This window comes from Patagioenas fasciata, chromosome 3 (genome assembly GCF_037038585.1).
Source record: "Patagioenas fasciata isolate bPatFas1 chromosome 3, bPatFas1.hap1, whole genome shotgun sequence".
Classification (NCBI taxonomy): Eukaryota; Metazoa; Chordata; class Aves; order Columbiformes; family Columbidae; genus Patagioenas; species Patagioenas fasciata.
Window position 1 is genome coordinate 75,902,792 of NC_092522.1, and position 12,802 is coordinate 75,915,593.

Sequence of the window (12,802 nt, forward strand, 5' to 3'; positions counted from 1 at the left end):
CCCAGATGAATTGCAGAGCATATGTTTCCATTTTCATAAAAGCTGATTGCTAAATTCCAAAGAACTTTAGTTTTGGGGTGTCTTTTCCAAATTACCTCAAAGCTAATTTATCTTTCCTTGGAGGCTGGATGGCTGAATCAACCCTGCAGTGATTGGGACCCAGCTGTTTTCAGTGCAGTGGTAAGTAAACAGTATTTTATCAAGAGGTCTGTCTTGCAAATGATTTGATCAAGTGATTAATACAATGAGTAACAAAGTTATGTTCTACCAAAACCTCCTACTGCCTTATTTGAGTAAGTTAATTCCTTTGCTCAATGCTGAGGATAAGTGAAAAGAAAATAAAAATGCAAAGAAAAGTTTAATATTTAGGAATGTGTAGCTCCAAAAGAGTTATGGTCTTAAACTGGATCAGGCTAATCTCTAGTTTAGAAATTATTTTGTTTGCAAATAGTAACACCATGTGCTGGTCATAAATCATGTAAATTTTAATGTCTCAGCAGAAGGAATGTTGTTAACAGTTACTTAACTTAAGAGGAGAAACAATCTTCCCTCTCAAACCCCATCAGCCAAAATGGATTAGATCCCAATTCTGTAAAGTATTAACTAAGTACGTGCCTTTGCTTTTCAGGGAGCACTCACTTTTCTAAGTGCCTGGGAAGAACATTTTTGGCCCTGTCTTCCTTTTGCATCTAACAATTTGGCGTAACTGATTATTTGGTGCTGCGACGGTAAAGGTTGCAAGCCAACAAGCAGCAATGCTGACCTAACATCTTGCTGCTGCCACAGAAGAAGGTCTCACTCCCTCCTCCTCCCCATTCTGTGTCTTCCTTTCTCGTTCTTCCCTCTCACAGTCCTGTCCTCAGTGCTTAGTCTCACCCTTTACATCTTTTCTTGAGTCAATTCAGCCAGTCAATTCAAAAGAGAATTATCCAGCTTTCTTATTATTTTCTTCCAAGTCATGGAGGTGAATTGATGGATGGTGGCATCTGAAGAGCATAGTGGTCAGCAAAAGGTGAGTGGCAGTACTGCATAGCCAGGATAGTACATGGAAAACACGTGTGGGAGGAGGTAGGATCTGCACTTTCTTTCAGGAATGAGCTGTTAGATCCATCTACCACATCTTGCAGAAGTGGACTGTGGATTATGTTTGGTCTGATTCTCTGCTGTCAGTGAAATATATGTGGTTGTAAAAAACACACATGGAAAAGTGCCAACAAGTTAGGGCAGCAACGTTTTATCTCTTTCATTTGGATTACCTCTATGTCTCTGTACAAGCAGTGGAAAATCAGAACAAACATACCAGCTCTTTTTCCTTTTAGGATAGTGGACTCCTTTTGAGAATGATAGGTGGTGCTTGAAGGGATAAGTAATTTTGGAAAAGCACTAAAAATAATAAATATATGGGCAAATATTATTACCAGAGGATTTGTTTTGTTTGTTTGTTTGGTTTGGTTTGTTTTTTGAGCTTGGAAAAAACCCCAAACCTCTGTTAATTCCTCAGCAGTGGAACAGATAAACACCACAATGAACATCTCCAAGATGTTTTACATCTATGAGTATATTCAACTGAGAAAGCAGAATTCAACCTTCAGCTTTGTTCTGTTTGCTTTGGCTAATAGGAGCAATAAAGTAGCATCCTTGATGATGCATGGAAGTTATATATTTCTTAAAGTATGTGATCATTTGGTTGATCCTCTTGGATCACATTCAACTGTTGGCTTACTCCTGAAGGAGAGAGCAAGGGAGCTTCAGCGAGGGCACTTACTAATATGACACATTGTCCCATGTTGAGATGCAATTGTAACTATAACTATATGTTTGTGCCACAATCACTCAATATACAATTTTCTTTGTCCTTGATTATGTTACACTTCTTTGCTTATGTGAAATAGTAGAGTCGTATCTTCATGTGTAGGGAGTGCAGAGTATCCTGCTTGAGGTCTTTAGTGTCATTAGAGGAAAACTTTGCTCTGAACATGGACTACAATTCCTTGTTAAATGTCAGTGGGTCTGTAAAGGCCTTCTGAAAATAGTTTCTGTTGTATTTGAATGTAGGGGAGACTGGGGAAGTAAGGTCTCTGATTTCAAGCTACTTTCTTTGATGCCTTTCAGTCTGAGATGGATTGAAACCACTGAGATCGCATTACTATGCCAACATTTGAGGACAGAAATAAGCTTGAAATGGAAAGACTAGATTTGGCTCTGAAGATTTCAAAATTATGTTCTATGTACAGTTTATTGCTTTGGTGAATATTTTAAGAGTGCTTTTGAGCTCAATTCTGCCAGTATAAAATCTACAGACTTAAGTGCACGTGTAAAGTGTAGTGGAAAAAAAAAAATCGAAATTCTTTATATGCACCTTGTTTCCACCAAGCATGTAACTTTGACCAAACTGTTTCTGTAAATTTCAGATATTTTTACAATAGTCTTTGACCAGACAGCATGTGAGAGAATTAAATTATTATTCTCTCAGATTTCCTTGCTGTATTTTATCTTCCCATTTCCAGACTATGGATTTTCATGATGCCTTTTGTAAGAAATAGGAAAGTGCTTTATAAATATCATACACAACTGAATTAGTTGAAAACATTGTTGATTTCTAAAACAGACTGCAGCAGCTGCATGAAAGGACATAACAATACTATTAATAAATTTAAATTTAGTAGTAAATAATACTTTTGAACCTGAGGGAACATTTAGTTAGGTATTTTGTAATTACCTGAATTGAAAACTGGCCAGGACACCATGGTTGATATTACATCTGTTATGAAAAACTCCAAGTGATCTGTTTTTGTCATAAGTGAATAAGACTTTGTTCCTTCCTAGAATTTTTTTTTTTTTGTGTATGTGCCTGTCTTTTTAAAGCCTGTTCCAACTGCTACTTAACCATAAACCTGCTGCTTTCAACAAACATCTGAGGACACTTACTTTCTCCCAGGACACGTATCCTGAAATGCCGTGTATCTCCATCACAGACTAATGTCCTGGAAGCCCTTGTGAAATTCCTTTCAATTTGGAGGAAGGCTAGAAAGCCCTGTAATGTGTAAAAAATACAGGATTTGTTACCTTTGAAACCATAACTCCATAACCACCCTCCTCAGTGTTTTTCACTCCACCTAGCATGCATGAGCTCAAAATCCAAACTCAAGAGAGACTGAAAAGGCTTTTTGGTGGTAAATTAAAAGGCATTATGTTTAATGAATAGAAACATGTTTCCACTCCTCTCCAGGAGAAAATTCTGTCTTTGTTTATTTCCTATTCTTACCTTTGGCTTTACCAGCTCTGAAAACCTTGGTTGTAAAAGGAAGCCCACTCTTGACAGTAGGTCTGGACTAGCCACAAGGCAGAGTGCATAAAACTCCTGGCTACTTCACCAGCCCATGCAGCTGTGATGAAAGAAGATCTCCTTTCAACACCATAGGCAGTTGTTTTTTTGTTTTTTTTTTTTTCCTGAGAAAACCTTTGCCAGCCTCATTAGGCTGGCAGAAAGTCATACCTACCACAGTAACTCATGTCCCTGTAACAAGGAGATGGGTAATTCCACACAGCTTCTGTCTGGAGCCCTAGTGTCAGCACTGTCTTTAGGCAGGCATGTCTTACCTCATGGGGTGCCCTGGCTGGCACAGGGATCTATGCAGGTGATGCTATGGCTGAGTTGACTGCTGAAGCCTTTCTTCTTCTGGAAGAAGCCTCAGGCCCACTGAAGATGGGAAGAAAAAAAAGACAAAGAAGATCCCTGGACCCATTTTTTGTCTTGCTAGGATTGCTGGAAGAGAATGACACACAAGTTTCCTGATTCATGAAGCAGAGTTACCCATAGATATGTTCTGCTTGTCTCACAACAAACTGTGTGATGTACAGCACATAACATCTTTCTCATTGTTGTTTTAAAACTGTTCCAGCTTTTTACAGAAGTCTACTCACCTGTCTGACAAAGCTGAAGGTTTTAAATATGTTCTTACAAATGGATTACTGTATGATTTTGATTATCTGCATTTTCCTTTTATTCATGTTGTTCTCATCACAAGTAGAATAGAATTGACTGTATTTTATGCAGATAAAATCTTGAAACGTACACTGTAAAAAAGTATAGGGGGTTTAATTAGAAACTGAAGACTTGTCATTAGTAGGGGTTGACAGCACCAGGGATTTTGTCCAGTGCTACTTATTTTACCAGAGAAATAAAGCAGAGACAGGTCAAAATGCTCTTTGGCACTTCCACAAAAATGTCCTGTGAATTTAAAAATTTAACTTTTTTTTAAATTTTCCACCTCATACATTCTGTGCGGTCTTCTGGATAGTTAGGTCCAAAAGCTGACGGTCTTTGTCACCCTTACTATTCAGTATTCGGTCCCCTCACAAATGCTTTCATGCTCAGGCTATTAGATCAACTGAAGCTGGTTCTAAGAATTCTCTGTCCACCCTACAATGAACAGTTTGTTTCCATTCAAACTAGTAGTAATAAGTACCCGAGGACATGGGCAGATTTTTCACTGGACAAAGCTTTAATTAACTGTTGCATACATATGGACAGATTTGGGAGAAAAATACACTTAACCCAGAGGAGCTGTACTTAAAAAAAGAAAAGAAATAGACTTTGGCTACATGACATTGCCTACCTATCTGTAATATGGAAGTTGAAGAAAACTACATTTGAGTTGAGTTTCCTAAAAATTTTAGATATCTTTTCTACTATTGACAGGATTCTGTGCTCATACTTACAGTAAACTGTCTGCCAGAATTTTCTGCTACTTTATTGCCACAAATAGGTCAGAACAATTCTCTGATGAAAGAAACTAAAATGCAAAACCTAATTTTGTACTTTTTCCTGTAAAAAACAGAGGCCAGCAACATCTACACTAGTAACTAAAACAGATCAGGCACTGTCCATCAGTTCTGAAGTCAGTTTGCTTGACACATTTCACATTGCCATAGCTAATCTCTGTCAGCTTCCCAGAACAGGGTGATTGCATTCAAACTGCCTAACAGGAAGGGTCCTGGCCTGTGTTATCTCCCACTTCTCTACAAGAAATGGTATAGGAGTGCTGTAGTTGGCTTAGGTTGAAACTGTGCCCAGGGATCATGCTAGTGATTTAAAAGCTCATGTAGTAACGGTTGAGCTGTGCCCTGGCCATACTTGCTTAGCTAGTTGAGATGTAGCCTAGGGTTTTTGGGTCCTCAGTCATGTATGGTCAAAGGTAGTCATAGACACACAGCCAGAATTACCCTGACCTCCAGGGGATACTGCAAGCTAACAGGAAAATGTTGTTTTAGTAGCCATTTTCTTAAGAATTTGTTTAATGGCTTGATGAAAAAGAAGCAGGAAAGGAAGTTTGTGCAACGACATTGAACCTGAACAATTTCCCTCTTATCAGTCCTTAGCTTCAAATGCACATATGATTGACCTAAATAATGAGTGAATACTGGAGATTTTGTCTGCGATATTCAAGCAATTTTACTTCTCACAGTTGGTGGCTGTGCTTTCATACGTGAAGGATGACAGATGACTCCACCTCTTCAGAGACAGGGAGGGAGAACAGGGTAGTTACCAGCAAATTCTAAAAGAAAAAGGCTTTTATAAATACTACTGATACAAAACACCAGTCACATCATGTAACATACTTCAACTTGTTTATTGCTGAAATAAGGATGAGGCTGTAACTGCAAAGATGTTTTGGAACTTCTTGCTTACGTAAAATTCGCATCATGCTAGATAGTGTAGTTGTTTTCTGCTCCTATAGACTGAAAACTCACTCTAGCTGGAGTGTTATTCAATGCTCTGAAGTACAACTTTTTGGTTTAGTTATGTTTGAGAGGTGACTATTTATTGTGCTCTGAGATTGCTCCGTAATATGAACTGAAGGGCAGTAAGCTGGACGACTGCTGCAAATGAGTGACAAAAGTGTACTACTTATTCCTAGGGCAACAATGCAGAGATACGAAGTTCTTTTTCCATGTGTGTGCTCATCTTGCCTTCCTCATGACTTTTTGGTAGATTTTTGGTCAGCGGAATTAAAACCTGGTTTGGAAGAGCTAGAAGAGCTACTGTGCTCAGATATATGTAGAAATGACTGCAGGTCACTCTGTTCTTCTCTTTGTCTTCTGGGCAATCTTTTTCCAAACAATGCTCCAAATAATGGACATGAAGGGCAATGACAGCTATCTCTTGAAGAAATGGTTTAAGTGTGGGACATAATCAAAGATCTGGGGCAAGTAGTAATGAGAAATATGTGAGAGAAATATACAATTTGCTTTTATAAGGAAAATGAAAAGGCAAGACAAGACAATAAAGATGTTCTGTGAGTATGAAAGCTAAAGAGCCTGATTCCCTACAGATTTCTGTCTCTTGTTTTTTGGTGTCTAAAGAGGAGTAACCTCTAACTGAAGTTTCTCCCATGGTGTGACCATTTATGAGAGCTCCTGTGGGAGTTTTCTGATGATGGGTGAGGAGTATGCTCATGCTTCTTATCAGCCAGGGCATCTATGAAAGACATACTTATGCACATGCAAAGTCTACCTGAACAACCCTCTTTTGTCATGGCAAATATAATTAAGGACTATCCTACACTCTTATAAAGTGTTCAAAATCTTTTTCAAAAATACATAAAAATTAAGGTCATTTTTATTACTGCATTAAGCATCCATATTAAATACTTGCTTTGAAGGAAACAAAAATATGTCACCTGCCCAAGAAAGTACTAATAATCACAATTATTTTTACCTTATTTCTTTTTTTTTTTTTAAAAAAAAAAAGAAACACGTCTATGAAGGTACTTCCCTACTTGCATGTTTGGATGAAGGTTGTTGTTAGGATAGCATGACTAAGTTAGGTTATTTTTGCTTACTAAAGAGAGGTGCACTGTGAAGCAATTTGATTGTCTGTAAAACGAAATTACTTAAAAAAATAAAAATGCGTGAGAGGAAGAGTGTCTGTAATGGGAGTTTTGTGTATTTTGACTGGAAGTGAGAGTAGATTAAAATACTTGTCAGAAGGGTTGGCTGCCTCAGTGGGCTGAGGTGTAGGGACAAGCACGGGGTGTAATGCTTTCCCCCAACTCACTTGCAACCTGTCACCCTCTCCCAGGTGATGGCAAAAGACAGTTTCTGGCTCCTGGACCTGTCCTGGGCTTCATAAGGGGCATGCCAGCCGCTGATGCTCCTCAGCTGCTGCTGCGAAACTCCATGGGCATGACCACCATAAAACTAGAATCATTCCTGACTCTGTCTTGGATCTTGCCTTGTTTCACTTTGGACTTCAGAGATGCAGAGCTGTCTCTTTACACCAGGGGTGTCAAACTCATTTTCACCGGGGGCCACATCAAACTGTTGGTTGCCTTCAAAGAGTCGAATGGAATTTTAGGACTGTATAAATGTCAGAATAGTTGCCACTACTAAGTAGTAGACATTAGTAGTGGTCCCCGGTGAAAATGAGTTTGACACCCCTGCTTTATATTATCTTCTCTGATCACAGACGTGTTTAAATTCTGCTGAGGTATGCACTTTTTTTTTTCTCAAGCTGACATGTCAAAACCACCTGATTTTCATAATTGTCTAGAATAGCTAAGCATTGAAAGGTCTTTTTTTTTTTTTTTTAATTTGATCCCCCTAATACTTAATACTAAAGAAAAATAGCTCAAATAACACCAAAATTTGACAACAGTAATAATTTGCTCATTGTTTTCTTCTTATCTCTCATTGCTGTAAGACCTTGATCCATGGAGTAACCTTATTGATTGGTGACATTACAAGGATGTGAGCCAAGTGAACTTTGTAACTAATCACACTTTTTATTTGAAAAAAGTAATTTGGTTTTGTTCTCTGTAGTCTCACTTTTCTTCACATTATCATTTCCAGAAGTTTGCCTTTCTTCATTAAAAAACGTGAAGAATTTCCTCTAATTAGTTTCTAATGGCAAACAACATCTTGACCTCATTTGTCAGAAAATGTGGAGCTGAACTGTATCATTTAACAAGGGAATACCACACATGTATGATTAATGTATGGCACTTTCCATGACCCTATTTGACTCCCTTTGTGCACATTTAATGTACTTAGCATTGTATTTTCAATCTCAGATGGCACAAAAGTCAAGAGCTCATAGCATACAGTACTTCATCTTATCAAACAAGCAATAATAAATGAAAAACAGAGCTCTGAGATATTTTTATAATAATTACAGAAAATAAAATACAATCAAAGATGATAGAAAATACATATATTCCCTCTCCCTGTGTTCATCTTAAATCTAAACAGAAATGTCCTGAGGCAAAGGGAAGGTGGTGATGAGGAAAGACATGCATGTAAAAAAGCTGGCAGGGTATCCAGACTGAAGACTAGGAAGCAAAAGCACAGTAAGAGAATGCTTTGAGAACACGTCAAAATCCCCTCAGCTGACAGACTAGGATGCCCTATTACATCAGCAGTAATAAATGGGTTAACCTGACCAAGCTCATGTGCCCTCAAATCTATTACTAATTTTTATGCATATAGAGGATGGGGTCAGCTTCTCCAGAACATAAAAACTTCTGTTGATGGAACAATTCAGTCACCGTAAGATCCAAATACATACCCCTTTGTCTTCTACAGCATACACCATTCTGCAGGAGGGTGATATCACTTCACAGTCTTCACCTTTTTGCCCTCCATCCTTCTTGAAACAATGCCATGCACGCTACTTAGACAAAACTCCCATTGAAAGCACTGGAATTCTGCTTGAGTCCAACATTAAGAACCAGCTCTTGTTTTGTCTCAAGGAGGATTCCCAATGTTTTTTATTTAGCTGGGGGCCACATTATATTGCTCAAAACTATCCATGTCCTTCTCTAACCAGCATGGAGACTCTGTAGTCTATGTATCCTTTTTGAGGTTCAGTCTTTTAAACATGAGAGCCAGTGCTATCTAAATGGCTTATACACCTTTAGGTACAAATAAATAATAACAACAAGGCTTCTGCAGATTTTGCATGAGCAAATAGGTGTCCACATTGTAACTTCAGACTTTCTTTGGAATTTTCTTACTCTGCTCTCTTCAGTCACTTGAGTGGATCACTGCATCATACAGTATGACTTTATTCCATCTTAATTTAATCAGTGCTCAAATGTCAGCTCGCAATACTCAAACTCAGGTGTGACTGAAGACTGCACTATGTTACTGTAATTTGCTGTTAATTAGTAATTTGTGGCTATATCAGTATAATTTGTCACTTTGTTGTCATATAAATTAACCCAAAGTTAGAAGTAAATGATATGTATACATAATACTTACTAAAAAATTAGACATACTATTCCTTTATTTATTTTTATTTTCTGGTTTTGGCAAATACCATAGCAGAAACAAACACAATGTTAAGAAGTGGAATTGTGGTTTTGCAGGTGCCAATGACAAAATTGTTATTGGTTATAGTAAGGGCAGATTTTTTAATATGTATGTAAATTTAATAAGAATGTGTTCATATGACAATAATCTACAGGTGTATCTACTTTATATATATATTCTTATATTTTCTCATTCCTATCAAATACTATGCATTTTAAGGCTGAGTATCTTCCCAAAATGTAGGTTTATTTAAATTAAGAAAAATAGAAACACATGGATCAGAAAAAATAAACAGCTAAAATAATGTCTAATGATTTGAGAAGGCCACATAACGCTCATAGATTTTATTAGTGGTCATTTTAACAATGTGGTGTGTTCCTGGCATAACACATCCTTAATAACAGTAAAGAAAAACTAGCTGCATGCATACATGGTGAAATATGAAGGTGCTATTGCAGAGTCGTTTTCAGCAGCAGTTTGTTACATTTCCACACTTGATTTTGCATCTGAATCGTGTTCTGTATTTTGAGGTGTGAAATGTGAATTACAGATGCACTGAGAGACCGAATGATCCGTGAGCAAGCCCTGTGCAACTGGATCCTCACAGCCTTCAGCTGGATTCAGGGCACAGGGCCTCTGGAGGGCAGCATGGAAGACTTGGAAGACTGGGATTAGGTTACCTGACAACTTCTATTTTAAAATGTATTTTTTGCAAGCCATGATGAGCCTATAAGCACTAGTTCTAGGAAGATATAATAAATCCCTTGTTAAGAAATTTGAGAAATATGTGTTGAAACATGATCTATTTTTTTTTTTTTTTCCCTTGAGAAACAGCCACAATAGTCTTTCAAAGTCATAATGGTACCTATGTTTTTTAAACAACCATTCTTTGGAAACTGATGACTTTCACTGTATTTACACTCATCATTTAGAGTTATTCCCAAAAGTTATTCTTAGTCCTACACAGTGGTTTGCAGTTGTTTATAGGCAGTGACACTACTGCCTCAGAGTTCGTTGTTGTAAAGTAGTTCATGTAATATTCCTGATTTGCACAATATAAATTGACAGTAAAGCAGCTGCTCCTATGTAGACCCAGCATCTAACAGAGAGATTTCATTAACAGAACTAGGTGGCCCAGAGAATTCCTATTTTGCAAGACTCCTCAGACCACCTTGATTTTAAATGGTTATAAATCATCTTTGTGTTACACTGCAGGAGGAATAACTCCCAGACACCCTCTTCTGAAACAATCCTTTTTCACGTTAGGACAAAGCCAGTTGACAATATTTGTTATAGGTGTGAAGAGGAATATACCCAGTCTCTGCTGTTGTACTGCTAGGGCAAACTTCAGCTTAAGCCAAGTATTCCTGGGTGATTAATAGGCACTGCAGTGACAGACAGATATATGGTACCTCTGAAGAAGCAGAGTGACAACAGTATGCTGTTAAAGACACATTGCTCCAGAGTATTAAATGACTAACACTTGACACAATATTTATTCACTTGTCATTTATCATTCCTGAAATGTTTCAGGGAATATCTTGGCATCCAAGCATCTTACAAGAGATTAGTATTTTTAAGAGTTTTCTCACTGAAAGTGAGTGATTCCTTTTTGTGCCTTTGATTTCAACTCTCTGGAGGTCGTTACACAAGACCTCTTTGAGTATGTAAAGAGCTTCATGTTGCCTTTCTGCTCCTATGATACCATTAGCTATGATGGGAGGGTTCTTAGATGCAGACTCCATTGATAACAATTATTGAGTTCAATGGCACTCTGTCACTCCACTCTACAATACCACTTCATATGACATTGTCTTCATAACACCAATACTAAAACAACTGAGAATTTCTTGAGGCTAATAGAGTTTTTGCTTATTGCTTTGAAGTAGTGCCAGAGGAACTAATAAAAAAAATTACGTTAATGTCTCATGCTGTTAGTCTGTCCATTTAATGTGCCTTTAGTCATACTTCCATTTGTGATTTTTCTGTACAAAACCAACATTGGCAACACAGTATAGTCTTTCTTAACCCTCCTTACCTGGCCTTTCTTTCCCTTAAAGATGTTGCTGAGAGGTTTGAGGCCCTCTGTTCTTTATGTCCGAGGGCTGTTGTGCAAGGATAGCTTGCTGTGAAGTGTGGGTTTGAAGTTTCTTCCTGACCTGCACCCAGACGACCTCTCTTAGATAACCAGCAAACATTTGGGCTGACATGATTACAGTACACAGCCATTTGCCATTAGGCAGAAAAGTAACTTTCTTTTACTTTTCTATTGTGGTGCTCAAGCTTTTACTTCATTTTTTTTTTTTCCTACCCAGAGCAGCTAATTACTTACTGTATAACTTCTCTTTTGTCTTGGTTCAATTTCAGTACTAGCACGTGTGGATTACTTGAAATGATCAAGACTTCTTTAAATACTCGTGTTCATAATAAAGCAGTACCAACTATGGAAAGCCTGTTCTGGAATGGAGAAGAAGATAGGAGTTCAAAATAGATAACAAAATGTACACAGATTGATCTTCCTGCAAAACTGCCCAGAGTGGGGCACTTAATGTAACTTTGGATTTTGTCTACTTTGATAGCGGTATCACAAAACTGCAGTGTTTGATACCACTGAGACACCAAAAAAAGGTTTGGAAGAATGCAAAATAAGGACTAGTTTCAATAGACACATCTCACCATATAGACTCAAGAGAATAATAATATCAGCTGTGCTGGGATTCCTTAGTGGGATCCACTAGCATGACCATGATGGATTACAGCCTGGGTATAGTAACACTGTACATAATAACCACTTAGCACAGGATTTAGGAGATCTGCCATGAGTAAAATCATTTGACTGCTCTGAATTTTATGCATAACATGAAAGCAAAACTCTCTTATCAGAGATGTGGTGTTTGTAAAAATGGTAATGACTACAGGATTCTCAAATACAAGAGTGACAGGGGCTATATAACTAACATGTTAAGATAGTTCACAGTGACTTCCATTTTACTAGAGCATTATAGTCCTGCGAGCTGTAGAGATGCCTGAATAGATTGTCACATATCATTATTGGATATTTGGAAGAAAATAATTACATCTGGAGAGAGACAGAAAGTTTTATTAATATGAAGAATGGTTTATTTTGTCTATCAATATTTCCAGGGAACATATTATTTAAATGTAACTGTATGAGTTCTTGCTCTTTCTTAACTGTACCCTGAGATGCAGATAAAAACAAGATCAGAATCTCAGGCCAAATGACATTTTTGTTTAATTTCATTTGCATAAAATACACTAATCATAATTGTTCATGTTTTTGCTAAGGAGCCTCAGTGTAATTTTGGAGTTTAGAACCAAATCTGAAGTCACACGAGTTTCATTTATGGATTTAATATGAGTGTGCTCAAGCTTCTTCTCTAAAAATCATTCTTCTGGTACATACATAATGTAGCATCCTAACATGATGCAATAGCAGCTGCATGTTGTCATATTTTGGATCACATGT